At 35.4% G+C, this 23,205-nt stretch overlaps 1 pseudogene; it reads left to right on the forward strand.

Annotated features, from left to right (window-relative positions):
• Positions 1-1,739: 1,739 nt before the first annotated feature.
• Positions 1,740-16,212, forward strand: LOC121298396 (annotated as a pseudogene).
• Positions 16,213-23,205: the final 6,993 nt, after the last annotated feature.

The raw sequence follows: 23,205 nt of genomic DNA on the forward strand, positions 1-23,205 counted from the left end.
CAGTCGATCTGATAGGCTGTTTCCATGTGTTCTGATTTATCCTCATGAATATGCACTTGACTTCTATTAACCAGGAGTGTGCAATTAAAAAAAAAAGAAAACAAAAACAACTTGCTGTCCAAGTCACAGTCACACAAAACACACACAAGAAAGCAGAATATAACTTGTAGGATTTTGACATAATATTTAATGAATGGAAGAATTAAAACAAACACTCTTCTGTATAAGGAGTGCTTAGTAGATCTGCCACACTACCTGCTCCTCATATCTCAGATTTTGACATACTGTACTTTCATAGTTTTTAATGGCAAAATCGTACTTGTCACAGACATCCGTTTGCTATCTAGATCGCACATGCACAGCTGTTGCAAACAAATGCAAGGGTTTGCATACCATAACTTATTTTCAGGTAGTTATGGTTTTAACTCCTCGGTCAGCTCGGCAGTGTTTTTGGGGTCACAGCATGTCACTGGCTGCAAAGCATGCCAGTCACTGAGGGAAGCAGCAGGTTGGTAATGTCAAGAAAGAAGACATTGAAGGCGTGGGGACAATTTTTTCTACACGTACTGTAAAAAGACATTGACAACTATCTGATTGCCATGTAATATGTTTTGCTTTTGCTTTACCTTCAGGAATATAGAATATACTGTAAACTACAAATGATCTAAGAAGGCTGAATGGATTTTCTTTATATTTTAGCAAATAATTATGTATTTATGTTTGCGTATCAAACTTATAATATTAGCTTTATCTTAAGAACCACTCTTCCAGATATCATAAAAAGTTAGTACTGTATTTTCCTTTGTACATAGTTTGGTCTAATGAAGTCACTATATCTAAATAACTTTCACAAATTGAATACAGCTTGGCATAGAAAATAAAGTTTGTTTGAAACTGTAGCATTCTTCCACTTCCAATTTGTTTGCTTGTGGCAGACAACCATCAAAATGTATCTATCTTTTGACCATTGATTGCAGAATACACATGGAAATAAAATGTAATTCAATCCTTGTGTTGAAACTTAGTGAATAAGACAGGGACAGTAAATACAGTTGTATGTAAAACTAAAGAACAATATTTATGTCCAGTAACTCTCTTGTCCCTAATAAGGGACTACGACATTGTTTACAAGCATTATAAAAGCAGAGAAGCTATACTGAGGGGCTGCTGTCGTATAAAATTATTTTCCAGAACAAATAATTGATTACAGTGTAGAGAAAACTTTTGTATAAGACACTGTCAAACTTATGATAAATCTCAGTATTTATCCTGCAATCACAGCAGTAATTAATCATTTGCGTTGGGATGTGTAAATTAAAAAGTGGAAGATAATATTGTGTTTGTGTGTGCATTGGCAAAGGCAGTCCGTGAAGATGCCAGTGCGTATCGCAAAAAAACAACAAAAAGCCTATATATTCTGTAAAGGAGAGGCTTTTGTGAAAAACGTTTATTTTTAGAATGTTTACAAATCTCTGATTCTCATTACGAACTGCTTGGAAGAATGTCAAATGAAAGTGTGTGTGTGTGTGTTCGTGTTTGCAACTTATCTAGCTGCCAGTTTACACAGGGGGGAAAAGATTTACAGTAAACTCAATGCTGTACATGCTGTCCGTCGTGCTTTCCTGATACTCGCTGTGCTTCATGTTTACCGTGGCAAGCTACAGTCAAAATGTATGTCTATCTTCTGATCACTGATTGCAGAATAAATGTAGAAATGCATGTTCACCATTTCACTTGCCATGTTATTCTGCTCTTTTTCACTAGTTTCAGATACACCACTGGAGTTTGTGGAAGAATACTTAACAAAAGCCAAAGAGATAGCAGAGGCGGACCCCAGTGTCCCTGAAGAATTGAAGAATTACTTGCAGAAGGCTTTGAGTATTGTGTCCGGATTAGACTTGTATCTCGAAGATGTGACTGATCAGGAGAGTGAACACCTGTCAGCTCTTTACAGGTATTTCATTTCTTCCTGAATCATTCATTCAAATGCTTTCCATTTTCTTGAGAATTACTAAAATGTATCCTATAAAATGCACTGGTTGACCTTTTAAGGAAAACAATGGACCATGACTGGAACAAAATATATGAAAGCGGCAAAACAATGTTTAAGCTTCCCGAAAAATGCATTACTGGCCATTTTGAAGGTAAGATGTTATTTCTATTTTAAGGATATATATATATATATATATATATATATATATATATATATATATATATATATATATATATATTATATATATATCGGTCCATATGCCTAATGATACTTAAACCTATTGCCTACTGTTTTAAAAGACGCACATGAAAGCAAAGACTTATTTTCATTTTGAAAAATGATCTCTGTTACCATGTTGGCTTTAAGAAAGCACTCACAGTTTTCATGTCACTTTCAGTAGTCTCTTAGACTTCCTAGGTCATTTCACTTCAGAAGTGTCTTTGGGGCCAACAGATGTTACTCATACAGTAGGAAAGTGTGCCTCTAATTACAGGTGTGGCAGCTGGCTAGTTAATGAGAGAAAATGAGCTGTTGATGGTGGGGAGAGAATTTCAAGCACTGGGCGAAATGCCTTAAGGTTAGCCGACCTGAATTAATGCAAGTCACAACTGCTGACCATGAACTTTCTTCAACCTAGTATATGATATATAATATGATACACAGGAAAGCATTTTGCAACTGAAGATCTAACTGGATATATTAGTTTTATGTATCTTACAAAACTTCATATACAGTAGCTAATGGAAGCATGACAAGCAAAATGTATGGAAATCTCAAACATCTTTTATAAGATTTCAGTTCTCTGCACATTTTCTTCATACTGCAAGTACAATACATTTTCTTCGTACATATTTCCTACATCCCAATGGAGGGTAATGTTCCTGTATTAAGGTAATATGATTAAGGTTTCATAGCTCGATCAACACAGCATGAGGGTGATAACACATTGTACCCTCCATCTATTGTTGTAATACACAGTGTTTTGAAATATGTGATTTGTTTTTATGAAACGTTTTATTCTTACTGACAGGTCAGGTCTTGAAGACATTTGTCCACATGGTTAAGGCCAGGAGCGTGTTAGAGATTGGCATGTTTACAGGGTATGGAGCTCTTGCAATGGCAGAAGGATTACCCGAGGATGGCAAGTTAATTGCTTGTGAAATAGAACCATACCTGAAAGAATTTACCCAACCTATATTTGACAAGTCCCCACATGGTAAGAAGATAACTGTGAAAATTGGTCCGGCCATGGAATCATTAAAGGTGATTATTATGAATGAAGATGTTTATTAACCCTTTCCTGGTTGATCTTTTGGTCTTAAAACTAAATAGAATGCTTAGATGCTGAATATATTTGAATGATTTAAACATCTGTTATATGTGAGTCACTACAGTATACAGCTTTTATGCATTATATAAGGTCATGTTTGACATGCAAAAAGGAGGACTGCAATGTGTCAGAATGTAGGAGCCAGAATATAATCTTGTTGTTTTGTATTGTATCTCCATTATCCTTGCTATATGTTCTGAAAAGCCAATGTAGAAAACAATGATCAGAGAGTCTTACTGTACGTTTCTGTTTGTGAGATTTAAAACGGTGCTGTTTTCCAATTCACACATATGTATTGTTTCAGGTCCACTCTGGTGAGGGCTAGGGGGTTAAGCCGCAATTCGAATTTACGCTTGCCTTGTCTGAACGCTGACTGGGAGCTCAGCCAACAAAACCCACCTTGACAAAGTCAAGGACTTTATGTTTAGTACTGAACTGAGTGAATAAATTATGCATGAAATTGTTCTGGCGCCTCTGGTGTGCAGAATAGCTTCATTGATATGAAAGGTTAATTCAGAAAGCAGTCCAGAATAGCTGGAAATAGCTAGGATAAGTAGATAGTGTTTGCTGCTATGAGCCATTATGATCAGAAATTGCATTTTCTTTCCAGTATCCCCTGAGAGGAAGCTTCACTAGGGGATATAAAGTGTGCTCAGTCATGTATCATTTATGAATATATAGAGCAGTATGAACACACTCCTGCCTGTATTGTGAGTAGCAGTAAAGTACAAATAATGAAACTAAAAACTTTTCTATATTATGGTCAAAATGTACATCACAGTTACCACTGTGGGGAGTAGGCTTGGTTTAATTATTAATACAGCCCAATAGTACTGATCTTTTCTCTTAAATATTTAAACTAAGATCCTAGTGTACTGTCAAACTGTGTTCGAGTTGCTCTGCTTTATCGCAGTCATTGTGTTCAATAAAAGTTCAAGTTTACTTTCCACCCCACCCTCATAATTTACACCCAATCTTTATTAATTGTACACACATTTTATAATACTGTAGCAATAAGTTTTCAATGGGATGGATATCAAGTCTCCATCTGTTACTGCTTGGTAGAATATGCTACTAGACACTTAACCTTGAACAATTATACTGTGGCCAGTCTAGTAACGTTGATAAATGTAAAGAAAACACACAGGACTAGCAATTAAATATTGCATTGATCTCATGACCAGGGCTGGGATTGAGAGGAACGGGTTCCCTGTTTTAAGTAGAGTTTTTTTTCAGAACTTGAGAACTGGCGATTCAGCTTGTTGTTAGAGTAGGTCTTAATCATCTGTTGTTCTGGCTTGTTGGGCAAACTAAATCAAAATTGTTAGAAACAGTTGCCTACATTTCATGGAACTGGCATCTCTTGGTGACCTATCGGTGACCTAAGTTAAAGGGGACTGTATGTATTTAACGCCCGGTTAATATGTATGTAATTTCTACAACTTGTTATTCTATAGGTTCAGGTACAGTTAATAATGGCTTTTTTTCCTTTTTTAGGAGTTGGCTGCTACTGGTGAACAGTTTGACTTTGTGTTCATTGATGCTGATAAAGTCAACTACATCAACTACTACAATTGTGTCTTGGATAACAATTTACTCCGTGCAGATGGTGTGATCTGCGTGGATAATTCTTTATTCAAAGGGCAGGTTTTTCTGAAGGATGCCACTGATGAGAACGGCCTGGCCGTCAGAAATTTAACGAAGCTCTTCAAAATGATCCTCGTGTAGAACAGGTCAGCAACACTGTTTCATGGTGCCAGTGCACTACACAGTTCCCCTTACTGAAGTGGAAGATAGTCAACCCAGAACACGTCACAAATCCCAGCAGTGTTTGACCACACCCACATGTACCTGTGATGCAGATGAATGACAGTTAAAGTCTGCCTTGACAGACAGCATGGACTGCTGAACTCAGTGTAACAAACAGTTAATACAGTACATGTGTTACTCATATTCCCTTACTAATATACCCTACACTGAAAATGTTTCACTTTATATAAGTAGACATTGCTAGTTCTAATAATGATTTAAGTTTAAATGACTACATTACTTAAAAGGTTCCAGAAAATGCATATAGAATATAAAGCTGTCCAGATTTTGTTCATATGATATTCCATTTAAAGTGAAATTAATTTTCAATAACTAAGCTGAAGTTAACAATGTAGTTTAACATAGCTGCTCTGGACAACTGTATAAATGACCAATAAGGCTATTCAATGTATACATGGACAGAATATTCTTGCTAATCCATTAGGTCAGCAGTATAGACATGCTTCTTGTGAGACACCAATACTATCTTCTTGGTTGAACTGAAGCTACTTTGTTGCTGTGAAAAAGTAATAGACCTCACACTTTTCTCATGTCTAGATAAGCAATAGATTGTTCATTCCATAGGCTGTTCTTGGATTTCCTCTTGTCATCTTCAGTCATTATTCTTACAGGTTCAGAATACTAATAGTATTTTAATATAGCATGGTAGTATTAGTATAGTGTTGAAACAAGGTCCCTCATTCAAACATGCTGCTGCATGCTTATAAAGGTCAGTACAGTGTACATGTATTTTTCATAAACAGCACTATCAAATTCTGATCACTTATAAAAGTATAAGCAATTACCCTGTAAGAGAGAGGATTTCTAAAATGTGTTTTCTACATTATACTTATTGTCGTAAATGTTTTCTGAAGCCAACTGCTGACAAAATATCCACAGATCAGTACCTAACTACATCTGTATTCTTGTATATTCTTATATCAATGTCCTTATTTTGTGACCTCTCTTCACACTTTGGGAGACCCTGTCAATGTTAATGTAAAACAGAAGGATCTCAGCTCCTCAAGGCTGAAACTCCTATTGTCAGTCAGATACCAGTAATGACTTTGTCTAATGATGCTTTTTGAAGGTGATCCTACCTGTGCGAGATGGGATAAGCATAATAAGAAGAGCCTCAAATGCAACAGCAGAAAAAGAGCAGAAGGTAGGAAGTGTGTACACACCAGACTAACAATCAAGATATGTTTATAGGTTTTAAATATTTTAGAAAGCTGCCACCTTATAACCCATTTGTTTAGCTCTGCACAGCTATGACCAAAGGTTTTGTATCCCTTAGAATTTTAGGATTGTGACATCATTTAAAAACAAACAAACAAACAAACAAAAAACAATGTAGTTCAATATGTTAATGTAACAGGCTTAGCAGGTTTCATTCAACTTTATGAAGCAAAATGTGTAATTATATAGGGTAGTGGAAAACTTTTGGCCATAGTTGTATGTGTTTACTGTAACATGTTATTGGCATAACACACAGTTTAAAAAAAAAAAAAAAAAAAAACCCTGCTTTTATAATTCTTGCCTGAGGTGTAACACAGAGCTGGTTCTCATTATAACATCCCAGTGTTTCAGGCTGTAGCAAGATCATACTTGTTTGGGAGGAGGCTTGTAACCCTTCAAGTAAAAGTCTCTAAGGAATGTCTCATTAAGTGCACAGAAGACTGTTATAAAAATAGTCTGTCAAATTTGCAATTGCTGGTATTTTTATCTTGTTGTAAATTATCTTTTGTACTCTCAGTTTGACATGTCTCTTTTACACTTTAAGGTGATTGACAGCAGTGTTGTATTGCCGTGGTGTTGAGCACTAAGTAATTAAAATGTACTGCTGTGCACAAAGAATACTATTTTATATACAAATATGGTAATGGTATACTTTAATGGCTACATGAATTGGCACAAAGGGTTCTTGTTCCATTAAGATTGGAATTGTTAATGTAGTTAAAAGGTTTTGATTATAATAGACATTGACACAACAATAAGATAATAACACTTGTGTTTGAAGACTAATGTTACTGGTAAATCCAATTCACTGCATTAAATGAATCTACAATTCTCCGGATAATGTAATATTCAAGCTATACATCAAGGTTTACTAAAACACCCCTAGAGATCACATCAACATATTTTTACACATTTATGTATTACTTTATTTTTTAAAAGGCATTTAGGGTTCCAAACAGAAGAACTGATAGCTAGTGAAGCTATTTTCTAACTTCCAAACAGGAACATTCAGTGCAGTCAATTTTATCAGTGTACCTAAATTCTTTGATAGAATAGTCTTAGAAAAAAACAAAATAAAACAAAAAAAACATCTCCTGTTTGATGTATATTACTAATACAAAATAGTGCATTGCTATTTCTGGAAGGGAACTCAATTATCTTCCAGCTGATAGGGAAACATGTCACCTCATTTAGTTTCACTCACCACCTCCCTTTTCTCCACATCGCAGCAGAGCGGGTTTTTCTTTGGGGGGGCGGGGCGGGGGGGGGAGACGACTCATTGGGAGTGCCCTGGCTGCTTCCCTTTATAGCTGGCTGCCCTGAAGGCACCAATGGGTTAGACCCATGAGCCATCTTATTGTGGCAATACCATTCTTTTATTGTAACAGAAAATCAATATAATATTGTTAGCCTTAATTTTGTTTCCTTAAAATATGTGTCTCTTAATATTGAAAAAAATAAAATAAATCTAAGAAATTTGATGTACGGTATTTCAACCAAGTCAACCTTCATAGAATGGGATGGGGAGAGTTTTCTGGCCTGCATGGAAAAAGCATCCTGGCTCTCCTGAGACTGGATGGAAAAGCTGCTTATGTCACGGGTGGAGGTCAGGGGATTGGCAGAGCCTTTGCACACGCCCTGGGAGAAGCAGGGGCAAAGGTTGCCACTGTAGACGCTGTAGTTAAGAACATAAGAACATAAGAAAGTTTACAAACGAGAGGAGGCCATTCGGCCCATCTTGCTCGTTTGGTTGTTAGTAGCTTATTGATCCCAAAATCTCATCAAGCAGCTTCTTGAAGGATCCCAGGGTGTCAGCTTCAACAACATTACTGGGGAGTTGATTCCAGACCCTCACAATTCTCTGTGTAAAAAAGTGTCTCCTATTTTCTGTTCTGAATGCCCCTTTTTCTAAACTCTATTTGTGACCCCTGGTCCTTGTTTCTTTTTTCAGGCTGAAAAAGTCCCTTGCGTCGACACTGTCAATACCTTTTAGAATTTTGAATGCTTGAATTAGGTCGCCACGTAGTCTTCTTTGTTCAAGACTGAACAGATTCAATTCTTTTAGCCTGTCTGCATATGACATGCCTTTTAAGCCCGGAATAATTCTGGTCGCTCTTCTTTGCACTCTTTCTAGAGCAGCAATATCTTTTTTCTAGCGAGGTGACCAGAACTGCACACAATATTCAAGATGAGGTCTTACAAGTGCATTGTACAGTTTTAACATTACTTCCCTTGATTTAAATTCAACACTTTTCACAATGTATCCGAGTATCTTGTTAGCCTTTTTTTATAGCTTCCCCACATTGCCTAGATGAAGACATTTCTGAGTCAACAAAAACTCCTAGGTCTTTTTCATAGATTCCTTCTCCAAGGCAGAAGGCAGAATCTGTAGCATATGAGCTTAAACTAAAAGGTAAGACCACATATACAGTGTGTGTTTGAAGGTAATTACTGTATCAATACCTTCAATTAAGAATTCCACATTCTAAGAAATTAATGTCTGTTCATAGTTATTTAGGAACTTTTTTTGATTAATTGTAAAGGTGTAAAATCAAAGTATTTACAAAGATACTGTTATTGAATTAAGTAGATTATATTTTAAAATGTTTCCACTAAACATGTAATACTGTACTGGAGAAATGTAATTGATATAAAATAACAACAAACATTCATGTACAGTACTAGAGTTTTACCAGCAGATGGTGCTGTGTGTTACATTTTAACAGCAGAGCACATTAAAATGACATAGTTAAAAAGAGCTTGGAAACGGGATACCTTCCGTTGCTTTTTAAAGTCTAAAGTTCGACATGTTAAAATAAGACTTTGGCATCGCTTAAGATTCTAATTAGTTTCAAATTACTGGGTTTTTCTCTCTCTTATTTTAATTAAAAGTAATGTCTCTTGTCAATCCAGGTATTCAGTCCATTTCCATTGCTGCAGATGTTAGCAAGTCTGGGGATGTGCAAAGAATGATTGATACGATTGTATCCAAATGGGGTACAATTCACATAGCATGCAATAATGCTGGAATCAATGCAAATTCTGCCAGTGAAAACACAACATTGAAAGAGTGGAATCAGACTTTTAACATAAACTTGCAGGGAACCTTCATGTGCTGTCAAGTATGTATAATAACATTGTTAGCTCTGTTCTGAAGTAACGCAGTACATCTTCCTTGTCTCCTTTCATCCAAACCTGAATTGCACACTTTTAGCAGTGACATGAAAAAACCAAGCAATCATGTGATGTCCCTTCTGTTAATGTTTTAATTGTATATGGAGAAGTAAAGGCTAAAAATAGAAGTTCTGAAAGATGCTGTTTTTTTTCCACTAGAGTATATCTCTCTGTAATTTGTTATCATGTCAATATTAGCATGTTCATAAAAGACTCATTTGTCTTTCCCTAATTCCTGTCACAGGCTGCAGGTCGTATTATGCTGAAGCAAGGATATGGAAAGATAATTAACACAGCATCCATGGCAAGCTTAATAGGTGAGTGATGAGCCTTGTGTCTTATTATCTTAAATTTATATTCAAATATCGTATTCCTGCAATAATACATATTTACAGTAAGAACTTGATTTTGGTGGTGAAGATAAACCTTTGAAATAAATCGGTGAGTGTTTTGAACACAATACACCTATTTTAATAGTTCTTTGGTAGTAATAGGCCAAAGTATAAAGTCAGAACTATAATTTACAATAAAGGCTAATGTCCTTATCCTTTCACCCTGCACTGAAATGTGATGTATTTTTACAATATCACCCATATATTTAAGACACAGTTTGCAACAGTTCTCACTGGAATAAAACAATGTTAAACACAACATTTATTTTGTTATACTGACATTGATAAAACAAACAAACACATCTTTTTAATCAGATTTTTTATCTGTTGCAAATAGGTAACCAGCATCATGCAATTGTTTGCAAAGCCTTGAACAAAAAGGAAAATTGTTTTATTAATAGCATGTGTTATTTTAGGTCCAAGGTTTAGTTCAGTACCAGTAGTATATAGCCAGGAACAATTCCTCAATAGTGGAAATGATATCTGACAGTAATACACAGTTTTAACTGTGGGAATTGTAAAACGGGAAGTCCTTATTGTACTTTGTAATTTTTCCAACAGGTGCCTAAGCAAGAGCAGCACCACTTCATCAGCAATATAGTAAAATAGCCAATACACTTTTGTACCATATGGGCAGTAGTGCCAACTGCTGAGCTAATCTGTAAAGCAGTAACACGCTGGTAAATAGAGGCCAATGCAAAAAAGTGATCAATTACACACATTAAGCACAGTCCTTTAGGAATTTACTTTATTGGTCTGGACAGCTGTTATAATATTGTCATAATGTAGAATCAGATGGTGCTGTCTTTTGCCAAGTTAGGTAAGAAAATGTAGCTATGAAAGTCTAATTAAAATCCACAATGACAGTGTTATATCCATCTGTTGGCTAAAATAAAGTGTATGTACTTTTCTTTCACAAGAATGTACATATGTTGTTATTTTCTTTTATTATTGCTATATATATATATATTTCAGACCTTAAGATGTGTTACCCAATATACACTGAACAAAGATACAGTATTATAAATACACCAGAAATACAATACAATAACACCTACAATAACCGAAAGATGGTATCAGGACTTCAATTCTACTTGAAATCTAGAAACCCTGATACTGTATCTTATATTGTGTTTGATTTACTTCATATTTACCATCATACTCCATGCACCCTATTACAAAGTGTAGAAGCATTGTGGCACATTATACTGGAGTCCAGTCTGTCAGCCTTTATTTTCAGTTTTTCTTTTGTTATAGTCTAGCATTTCTTTACTTTAGAAAAATACTACTAAAGCCAAAGATTTTATATTGGCATTGTCTGACGTTATAACAAGTGTTACAGTTTGTGCGGAATTAATGCGTTTATTATGGGAGGCCGTGAGCTTTACACGGGACGTGTAGTACACAAGGGCTGTATGATACACAAGAGGTGCACATTACACAAAAGGTGCATGATACACAAGGGGTGCACATTGAGATGTTAAATGAAACTGCACAGTCATGCACACAATGCACGGTGCGCACGCAATTCACAGGCTGTAAAGTCTACACCTACCTTACCACAATCCTGTGATAACAACCGCTTTGGAGTCAGCCAAAACAGCTAACAAACAATGTGCATTTGGTACAAGTATAAGTAATATAAACTAAAAACACGTTTGAATGTGGCACCTTTCATGTCAGTAATACAGAAGATTTGACATCTGCACCGAAGCATAATCTAATAAAAGCTTTACAGATTACAATTTCAAATTTTTTACATTTTCTGAACTTTACTGCTGTGAGTTCAGAATTATATTAATGGGGTTGTCTTACTAAGCATTTTAAAAACTTGAGTAAGGGTAATGTTAGCAATGCGGTTCATACAACCTCTTCTGAGTCTTATTTTCTTAGATGCCATTTTTCTTCTTGGGGTTTTATGAGTGGATCTTGAAATTATGCGAGGCAACCTGCAGTGCAGTAATTGGCAATGAAATGCTGTGTAAGTGTCTTGCTACACAGGTGTGACGTCTCAAATAAGAATGAATTAATCTAAAATCTGATTTAATGAAAAGTTTAGCTTTCATGAAATAAGCATCAGTTCTGTCAACAATTACCCGGGGATAAGGAGCATGCTTTCAAAGCATCCTGCTGAAATTTAGCTGCTTCAAATTAGCTGCTTCATTTCTTGACTGATCTGAAAACCATGGATGTTTTTTTTTTTTTTTTTTTAAGCAAAGCTGGATTTCATGTAGGTCTCTCTCTTTCAGGTTTTATTTCCACTTTGATATCACTAGTCCGGTCTCATAGTTATCCAGCGGTGTTACTTTTGAAACCTTTTAATTTTGCTTCTTAAATCAGGAAAACACACACACACAAAAAAGAAATGTAATCACATTATTGATCATTTATAACCTTGGATCCAGTTGACAGGTCTTTGTAAGCATAATTACAGTTGCTACATTAGTTAACCTTTAAAACAAATACACAGTGTTAAACATGAAGCAAAAATCCTTACCAAGAGCAGTCATTAACAAGTGTCTGTTGTGCAACCCCATAATATTTATCATCGGTTTACAGGTTTAGGAGGCTTGGCAGTTAGTTGTAGCACAGGGTGAGAAGGTTAACTACAAAAGTTGTATATAACTTGGAGTCTGTGTATGATAATTAATCAACTGATTGAAAGTGGGCGCATACTAGCCTCCCATGCAGGGTAAAACATCTGTGATGGTCAAGGCAACAAATGGTCTGATTGCTTTGTTCCCAAGACATAATGCATAACCAAACAACTAATGCATTATATTTGCTGTTTTATCTTATGTTGTTTAAATACAATATCAGGTATACCACAGCACGTAACAAAATAACAGTCTAAAGATATTAAAACTATACATGAATACATTTTAATGGAAAGGCCTATTTTATACACTGAGTTAGAGCATCACGAATGTATTTAAATACCCAAATATTTAATATAATATATGCATTTTTATGATTATACTGTGCAAAATATGTATTAGTTTATCATAAATTACTCTAAGGAAGAGACATGATCAGGTTTCTTTAATGCATTAATGTATTAGCAAAGTAATGCTAGTAAAAGTGCATCTTCAATGCACAGAAAAGGTGCTCCATTTTATTTGGTCACCAGTTTGTCACTAGAAAGAGACAATAATTGACTTTAATAATGGGTTTCAGGAATATTACAGACTTATTCATGAATAAAATATGACAGAGGACCAAACACATTTCTACTTCACAAATTTGCACTCCAGTCCCATTTCTATTTCAACATGTTCTGAATAATCACTCCTCTTCATGCAGTCCCTCATCCTTAGAAACAGCTGGCATATAACACATCAAAAGCTGGGGTGTTGAAGCTGACTCAGACACTCGGCACCGAGTGGATTGACAGAGGAGTCCAAGTCAACTGCCTTTCACCGTAAGTAATCCTCAGGCATGTTTCAGTGTCTTTGATTACCTCACATGACCTAATGTATGTGTCTTAGTTGTATTGTGGTTTTACTCTTCTATCCTTCGCTCCTGTTTCATCCCCTCGTTTACCTCCTAATACAGGTATTAGCTATTACAAATGAATATGGACTTTCTGAAGAGTAAGATTGCCTGCTGTGGTCATATTACTTACTGGAAGTTATTTGAGCATTTGAGACGACCTTAGTCACCTTTCTGTTTCTAAATCAAAATAAAAAGCATCACATTATGATTCCATCTTAAATATGTAATTTAATTTACATTTAAAATAAGAGTCAGCTTTTTTTTTTTTTTTTTTTTTTTTTTAATTCTAAACATGAAATGAAAAAGAATGAAATCACATCTTATCCCAAGGCGTGGCACCTGCGATGTTGACAAGCCAACATTCTGTGCCACAGCAGCCTGAGAAACCACAGGAGACTCCAGCTTCTTCAAGTGTTCAACGTGGTTTACGCAACTCACATTGTAATCACGTACTCACTGCACTGTTGCTACATGAACCTGTCTTGGTCTGCAAAGCGATCTTCGTTCATCATTTACAAATACTGTATCCCAATTAAACAAAGTGACGTCCCAATTAAGCAACATAAATAGCATTGGGAAAAACCCAATCTCATTTAAGCAGAAATCCTGATTACCAGTATCCTGATCGGGCTGTGCCGACTATATACCAGAAGAAAATTGAAAAAAAAATGTGTTGCTTATGCATAAAAGTGAAGCAAATTAGCTGAAAGTGCTGTACAATATTAATTTATCTTAGTCCTTGCAGTGGCTTAATTAAATTTTTCATCTTCAGGGATGCATTAACAGTTTACTCGTAATTGTTTTATTCAATTAGAGAATCACATTAGCATCTTCACTGTGAGTGTCACGTCAACAACCGGGTGTTGTTGGCATCTGTTTGTCTATTAAGCCTTGGTCTGGGGGGGGAAATAAATATATACATTTAAAAAAAAACAGGCACTCTTTTACTCAGCTGTGGCTTGCTGTTCCCTTCAGATGCTGCAGCAAATCTTTACAATTTACCTGGGGGAAAATAAATTAGGGATAAACTGAAGTGATGGAACAAAGCACCATTCAGTGACTTGGTTCATTTTTTTTATTTATCACTAGCTTGTTTGCTAATTTTAATTTTCAAGAAGCAATTCTTTCTGCTAACTGGGTGACTCAATGGACCACTGATTTCTTTGAAGTGACAGTCAGTAAATATGCATAAAAAAGGGATGCAATTAGGCTGTGTGGTTCACTGCAGACTGATTTCATTGGCAAGTTTACCCGCAGTGTTGATAAGCTACATTATCTAGAAAATTGGCTGCTGAAAAAACAGCACCTCTGTTTGCCAGGAAAGGTTCCAGATAACAGGGTGCTGAACAGAAATATAATTGAGGTTGAATATGTTAACCAAGGTGTCACATGTACTATGCAAGCATTAATTTATCAGAATGTTAGAATTTTTATTAACGCGAGGAATGCATTTATGTCACCCTAATGAAGAGGAGTAGGAGGGTTAGGTTTTACTCACTGTCGTGTCTGTGAAGTTGAAAGTAATTTCTCATTAGACACAGTTGTGTAAATATGTTTGTTCAGAGACTCAACAAATTAAACATTTCATTAAGTGGAGAAACATTGCTGTTGTCCTAGGAAACCAAGACTAATCAAGAAAAGAACAGAACAGTTCAAGAAAGCTTGCAAATAGGAAGGCAGCGTCTGTTTTACAACCAGTGCCTTTCAGAGAAGTGAGCTTTGCTGTTAAAAACAGATTGTGAAGCCAAATCATGACAAATTCAACAGGCATTCTTATTGGAAGTTTGGTGATTGATAATGCCATTTCAATTATTAATCGTATTTATAAAGCAGCTCTTCTAAACATCTATATGTGTATGCCCCTGCAATGAGGTGTAAATGAGTTTAAATAAAACCAGTACTGATAACAGTAGAAAATCTTGGGGGTCTACATTTTTTTTTCTGTAATGCCAACACAAAGCCAAAGTACAGTGTTACAACACTTTACATCTTTTGAGCCATTTCTAACATGTTGGTCTTTTATTTATAAATCTGTGGTTGAGGAAAGGTCTGCCAAGACTCACTGAAGCAATCTATGTCATATTTCAAATAATAGGAAAAGTATTGTTTTAACAATGTTATCCTTCGAGTGTAGATCATTTATCCATTACTCGTTCTAGGTGAAATGGCTGAAAAGGCAAAGCTTTATGACTACCGCTATAAAAAAAAAAAAGAAAAGAAAAAAAAAAAACCTCTTGGTTTTTACATTTTAGTTCTGTTGTTTTAACTTAAAAATGACATTAATGAACTTCAGGCTTGTACATGACCTGATCATTTTTGTATTCATAAAACATTAAGTAAACAAAAACAAACAAAAAAACTGAAATAATGTAATGTAAATTTAAAGGCCAGATCAGTAAAATAATTCCAGTACAAGCTATCCTGTTGGTTAAAGCATAGTATACTCCCAACATTACTGTGCACATTCACTGTGATTTTGTAACAGTTTGTAAAACTGTAACTTAATGACTGATTTCTATTTCTTTTTACAGAGGAATTGTTGACACCCCTCTCATCCATTCTGAAGCTCTGAAGCCACTGGTACAGCGCTGGCTGACAGATATCCCTGCTGGACGACTGGCTCAAGTGACAGACCTGCAAGCTGCAGTGGTTTACTTGGCATCTGAAGCCTCCGATTACATGACAGGGCATAACTTTGTCATAGAAGGTGGTCAAAGTCTATGGTAGAAAAATTGATTTATGAATGCTTTACCAGTAAGTTTTCAGAATGGGATCAATAAAATGGACATGTAATCAATCAACTTTGGATTAATGTAATGACCTTAAACATTACTGAGCTCAAAATTAGGAGGGGTGTATTTAAACACAGTGGGATAGTAGCATTATATTAGAGTAGTATTTATTAGATTAATGTTATTATGGCAGTACTCTACAAAAGGTGGACCATGCTTTATTCACTTATATCGAAGGTCTTTTTGAGGTACAAAATTACTAAATACATTCTAGTGAAACAGCAATTACAACACAGCATAAAACAAACCATTACACATACCCATCATGACAGACTGAATGACAGCCAAGCCTGCTCTTGACACTTTTTTTTTTTTAAATGGATCTGCCATTTACAGAGTTGGGTTGATTGAAAATTTGGAGCTTGGATGGAAAATAACAGCTTATGCAATTATACTGACCTTCATTGTATGGTATATAAAACATCAAGACACACTTCCAAATGAGCATGAAGAAAACTAGACATACACAGACATATAGGATACATTTGTTCATGAAATCTTAATTTATTATTATTTTTTTAAATTTTAAGATGGATAAGAACACAGAACCGTCTTGCAGTCAATACATTTTAGTGTTGCATTAAAGAACTTACATTTACGTCCTCATAAATTAGCAATCATACATGCAGTAGTACAACAGTTGACGAAAAGGATGATCTTTGTAATAAAATACAGGTCAATGTCTGTTCTGGAAGCGAGGATTTACCCACTACAAACAGCATGAAGAGGTTTCTGAATTCATTCATGCTTGCTGAGGTTCCTGCCTGGGAAGAGGAAGGCCTAAATTAAATCCAAAAAGTGTGTCATGATCATGTTTACCCTTTTATTTTTGGACAAGGAAATGCAACAAGCTACATTCTAGCCCCTTTCCAGCCCCTTCTTCTACAGTCACTGATTCACACAATGGTCTTTTAAAGTGTGCAAATATGAGTGGTGCTTACATTTTTATAATTGCACTCTATTCTATTTAGATAGTTTTAAAAAAATGCATTTTACTTGTAGATTCTCGTTATGATGTACACAATACCCTTCGTGTTTCCAGTCCTTTAATTCATTTGGCATAAATGTTTCCAAATGCAATAATTAATACAACATACACTGGAAGTGTGCAACGTTTGATGTCATAGGTATGCCATCACAATGGAGTCATTGCATCATCAAGTGTTTGTATTTACCTGCAGTTAGTAAGATAATAAAACAACTCATCTCAAGCAACATAAAAAAAACATGAATTTAACTACAGACAATGAAAGGAGAAGAAACATAAGCTATAATAATATAATTAGGAATACATTGCAATGTGGCCCAACGACTTTAGTTATATTTTTTGTACAGTAACGTATTGTAAATGCTGGTATCTTTTTTGCCTTTGTTTAACTAGTTTGTCCCAAAACAGCATCCAGACGGAATGATCTACATTACAGGCTTATTCTGTAGCTAGTGAAATCAGTAATATTTCAGGCATCAGTTTTTGTCATTTCTGAGTTTTCACGGATATAAATAGTGTTGATGAATAATTAATAATGCGTAGTTATTTGCTTTTTCTTTGTTGCGTTTTTGGGATTTAGATTTTCAAGTTACACATACCGGTATATGTGTAACATTATTTATTGTAATGGTGCTAAATACTCATCGGGTTACACATGGTAAAACAGAGCCATACTGCACATTTAAATAAATAATGTACATTTCATTGGAAGATTTCCAGAAAGCCGCTTTTGTGATTCACCCATTCTAACAATAAACCTCATGATTTCACAGGAGATTTTTTTTTTTGTAATAAAAATGGAGCATCAGTGGCCTATAACGGAATGTGAATCAAGCCTATATAATGTTCAGTTTCACTGAAACAGCAACTTTATGGCAGCACCAATGGGAATCTAGAGGTACGACAGAACTTGCTAATGTAACAGGCATTTGAATAGGATTTACAGAATGCTGCTTAAAATGTATAAATAAAGTAACAAGGGTAGAGTTTAGATGGGTCTAAAAGCTTGTTTTTATAAGGCTTCACAATGTGCTATTCCCTGTAGCCAGTTAAGTCTGTTTTATCAGTATTTGGAATTACTGATTATCATAAGTGAAGATGAGCTGAAACATTCCTTGTAAAGTAATGTTTAATTTTTTTTTTTACTTTTCTGTAAAAATCTAATTTGCACCGGCAAATAACATCTAGTTAACCCCACCAAAGTCAACATTACTGCTCTGGTTTCTTTCAGTATTAGGTAGGATTTTCGTTTTCATATAATGATAACTTATTGAGCAATAAGCTGAATCATTTAACTGTGCACCAATTACCTAATGGGATTTCATTTTTTTCAATGTAAATTGAAGCCCTTTATTCTCATTAACTAACACGTTGCTTTTTGTTGAGCATTCTGATCAAAAAAATCTGTTATCTGAGTCGTGACAGTTATATATGCAATGCTTTGTAAAGAATCAGTTTGGCAAGAAAAGCTTGGTTTGCCATTAATTGATTCCTAGCATTTAGGAATCCAACTACTGCTTTTATTACTGAATTATGTTTAGGGTATTGTGATTTGAATATCCACTTTAACTATAAATTCACAGTCAGTAGCTAGATTAATGGTGTTTGTAATGCCCTGAATTTATATCAGTTTACCTCAGCAGCTGCTGTTTTCTGTTCTCCCATTTAGTCAGTAGGCTGTGTGGTCCAGTGGTTAAAGAAGCAGACTTATAACCAGGAGATCTCTAGTTCAAATTTTGGCTCAGCCACTGACTCATTGTGTGACCCTGAGACATTATTGTAAGTGACTCTGTAGCTGATGCATAGTTCACACACCCTAGTCTTTATACGTTGCCTTGGATAAAGGCGACATAATGATAATCAGCCTTGCAGTTTGAGACTTAGAGATGACTTAAGCACTTTACCATGTGATTGGATGAGTTTCATCATAAAGGAAGTCTAAACATTATTATTAACAATCTCAGTAGATGCAGCTTGTTTTTTCTCAGGTGGCAAAGTAAATGTGTCGGTCTTGATAGCACTGTTTGTGTTGTCATTATTATCTATCATTCATCTATGTGTCATCTTCAGCTTATAGATGGCATTGTACACTGGCTTGATATAATATAATGTTACCCAGAGGCAATATGTGAAAGCTAAAGAGAATTATACTAATACACCAACCCTGTGGAACACCACAGCTAACAAGCACAGTGGTTGAAAATTAATTATTGTATCAAATACAACTGAATAGAATCTATCTGAAATCTGACAAATTATAAAAAGTTTCATTCAGATCACCAATATGTGATTGTACTCTACAAGTAGAGATAAAAGCAAAGCAAATAACTTTTACCCACCATCTGAATTTTGGATTTCAATAGTCCATCAGGATACAGAATACACCGCATCATAGCGTTGAACAATCAGAATAAGAAATATTAACAACAGAGCTGGTGGCAGTCAAGGTCCATTTATTTTTTCAAATAATGTCAACGTGAAGCATTGAAAAGTTTAAACGAAGGACAATATGTCATTACTACAAGGTTTTCTGTCATTTGATAAACATTTTGAGACCAAATTGGATGAGCACCACTCAAGAGTCTGGTATAGATCAACAACATGGTGTTTGGTGAGTAGAGGACCGTAACAAAACAAATGGTGCAGTTACCCACATGGAGTTGAAAATACGGTTTCAAAATTATTTCTGTAATATAAAAGCAACAGCCCACTACAAGGGTACTCAAGATGACGAGGTAGGAAAATGGATTAAAAACACTTGCAAGCACACCTTTATTCAGCAGACTGTTTAGTTTATTCAACCCAAGGAAAGAAACATCTCTCCACGCATCAAAGAAGAGGTCCCCCAAGCTAAGGATACAGAAACTTGCTGAGCAATAATCATGAGTCTCCAACAAGGACCTGAATTCATAATATTAGAGTTCAAACTGAATGCACCGAAGAATGGCACTCGCTGGTTAATACAGTAACTTATTTTAGGGAAAAGATCAATTCCCACTTTTACTTCAGTTTTTTTTTTTTCACCAATATTTTTGGACCTGTACAGAGGATATTGAAACCACTGACACCTTGAAAGAGGCAGTGGAGGAGTGCTGTGGGATTCAACCCAAATGTATGGCTGATTGATATATCTGTATCTGTATGCTTATAGTATATGATTGTAGGGAAGTTTTTTTTAAGCTGTCTTAGGAAATGCAAATGTTCCTTTGTATCTCTATAAACAATGGAAGGAAAGCATTTTCTTTTTAATGCCTTTTAACAAAGGCAATCATTTTCTTGGTATTCTCGTTTTTGGGTAATATAATGCATGATATTGCAAAGCACTTTGGTGTAATGTTTCAGTTTCTTAATCTTTCTTGACATACATAGAGTATTACAGACCGACAAAAACCTTTTGAATGGTACATGACAGTTGTTCAATAATAATTGGTATGGTTTCTCTTTGACATCTGCCTTAGTGACAGCTGCTTTGTTCTGTGGTCAGTTTCTTCTTACCACATCAAAGAACCTCTGTACTGTAACAGTGAAACAGTTCCAGTATAGAGGTTCTATTTAGGCTGTTTTTAATTCATTAATTTATTTATTTACCAGTTACTAACTTAGTGTACAAGTTAAAAACAAGCATTACACATTACCAGCAATACTATTTAAACATCATTGAAGAAACTTGAGACATGAGTGCACATGAAGTAAAGGAAAAAGCTAATGTCTCAGCATGCATTAGATAGGAACTGCCCTGGCTCTAGAAATAAGCTTAACTGAAGTTGGGGCCAAATAATCAGAAATCATAGAAACTATAAATGAGTTAGTGCTCCTGTGTCTTTTCAGAAGTTAAAAGCGTAAGTGTTATTCATATCGGGAACTTCAAGATGAAAGATTGGATGGAAAATAGTCAAAAAAAACTTTACACCTTCTTGTCAATGATTGGTACATGTCAGGTTGCCCTTCTGCTAATATTTTAAAGAAGAAACACAGCCCTTTCTTCGCTGTTGGTGCTAGTGCAGAGATGATGTAACAACCTATATTGCTGACTTTGTTCACAGACCAGCTATTCACAGAGTACAATAGCATTCAACATCTAATGTAACAATGGACATTTGGTTAACTATATTTCTCAATACTAATATGTACATTAAAAGCACCAGCTGTCATTTTAGATCCATTAATAATGTATCAAAACCTCCTTAGGTGTGCTTTTTTTAGACGGCTTTGAGACATATCCTTTAACAACTAAACTTTGCTAAGATGTTAATAGGACCAAAAACAATTTGGGGGCTGCAAGGAAGCCAGATTGTGCCTCTGACTGTTAGATTAAGATGAGACTTTTTTTTTTTTTTTTTAATTGTATGTATATTGTAATTGTGCTGTTATTTTCTTCAGTGGTTTCTTAAAGAGGAAGTTATTATTTTTTTTTAAACATCCCCATGTATTTAGCAATGGCTTTTCTGTCTAAAAACAAGAGCACAATAAATTGGTGCTAATTATTCAGTAATTAACTCAAACTGAGTGTATCCCACTGGGTGTTGCCTTAAATCATGCCTCTCAACTCCTGCTGAGTAGCTCTTTAATTTCCTGTGAGCACCAGGGAGTGTTTGCTCCCTCAGCTCTCAATCAAATTTCGCCAGTTATGCCTGTATAGGTTGATAATTTACCTTCCTTGGAGAGATGCCCCACCTGGTAGAATAACAAGGAAGACAATGAAAAACTGGGGAAAACAAGGAAGCAGGAAAACAAGGAAGCAGGAAAGACATGTCTACATGTCTACCGCTCATAACATATCTATCTATCTATATACAGTGGCTTGCAAAAGTATTCAGACCCCTGACCAATTCTCTCATATTTCTGGATTACAAATGGTACATTGAAATTTCGTTCTGTTTGATATTTTTATTTTTAAACACTGAAACTCAAAATCAATTATTGTAAGGTGACATTGGTTTTATGCTGGGAAATATTTTTAAGAAAAATAAAAAACTGAAATATCTTGCTTTCAACTTGTATTCAACCCCTGGGCTGTGGAAGCTCCCAGTTTGCACCGATGAAAGAAATTGCCCTAACGAGAACACAATTACCTTACCATTGGCCTCCACCTGTGAACCATTAAAGTTGCTGTCACATTTTCTGGATAAAAACTACTGCAAGAGAATCTCCTTCAGTCTGCTAAAAAATTGAAGCTTGGGAGGAAATTCACCTTTCAGCAGGACAATGATCCCAAGCACAAGGCCAAAGCAACATTGGAGTGGCTCAAGAACAAAAAAGTGAATGTCCTACAGTGGCCCAGTCAAAGTCCTGATCTCAATCCCATTGAGAATCTGTGGCACTATTTGAAAATTGCGGTCCACAAGCGTCGTCCAACCAACCTGAACAACCTGGAGCAAATCTGCCAAGAAGAATGGGCCAAAATCACTCCGACACTGTGTGCAAAGCTGGTACATACTTATCCCAAAAGACTTAAAGCTGTTATTGCAGCGAAAGGTGGCTCTACCAAATATTAATGTGTGGGGGTTGAATACTTATGCAGCAAGATATTTCAGTTTTTTATTTTTCTTAAAAAAATTTCCCAATATAAAACCAATGTCACCTTACAATATTTGATTTTGAGTTTAAGTGTTTTAAAATAAAATACCAAACAGAACAAAATTTCAATGTACCATTTGTAATTCAGTAATATGAGAGAATTGGTCAGGGGTCTGAATACTTCTGCAAGGCACTATATATATATATATATATATATATATGGTCTTAACCCGCTGTAACAAATGAATGCCATCCTTAATCTGTACACATTTTATGTCAAATGCAGGAGACTTGAGATTGATGCCATTTAATTTGTTTTAGCTTGATTCTGAACCGTCAGTGTCTGGAGGTTAATGAAGCAGACAGAAGCATACAGGTGCACACCTCAGAGTAGGGTTGAATAGGGATCCCCCCCTTATCTGCATGGCAATTCTTGCTCTTTAAAACTGGCATAGTCCTATCTAATACAGTTAACC

Source organism: Polyodon spathula, chromosome 23 (assembly GCF_017654505.1).
Source record: "Polyodon spathula isolate WHYD16114869_AA chromosome 23, ASM1765450v1, whole genome shotgun sequence".
NCBI classification, from domain to species: domain Eukaryota; kingdom Metazoa; phylum Chordata; class Actinopteri; order Acipenseriformes; family Polyodontidae; genus Polyodon; species Polyodon spathula.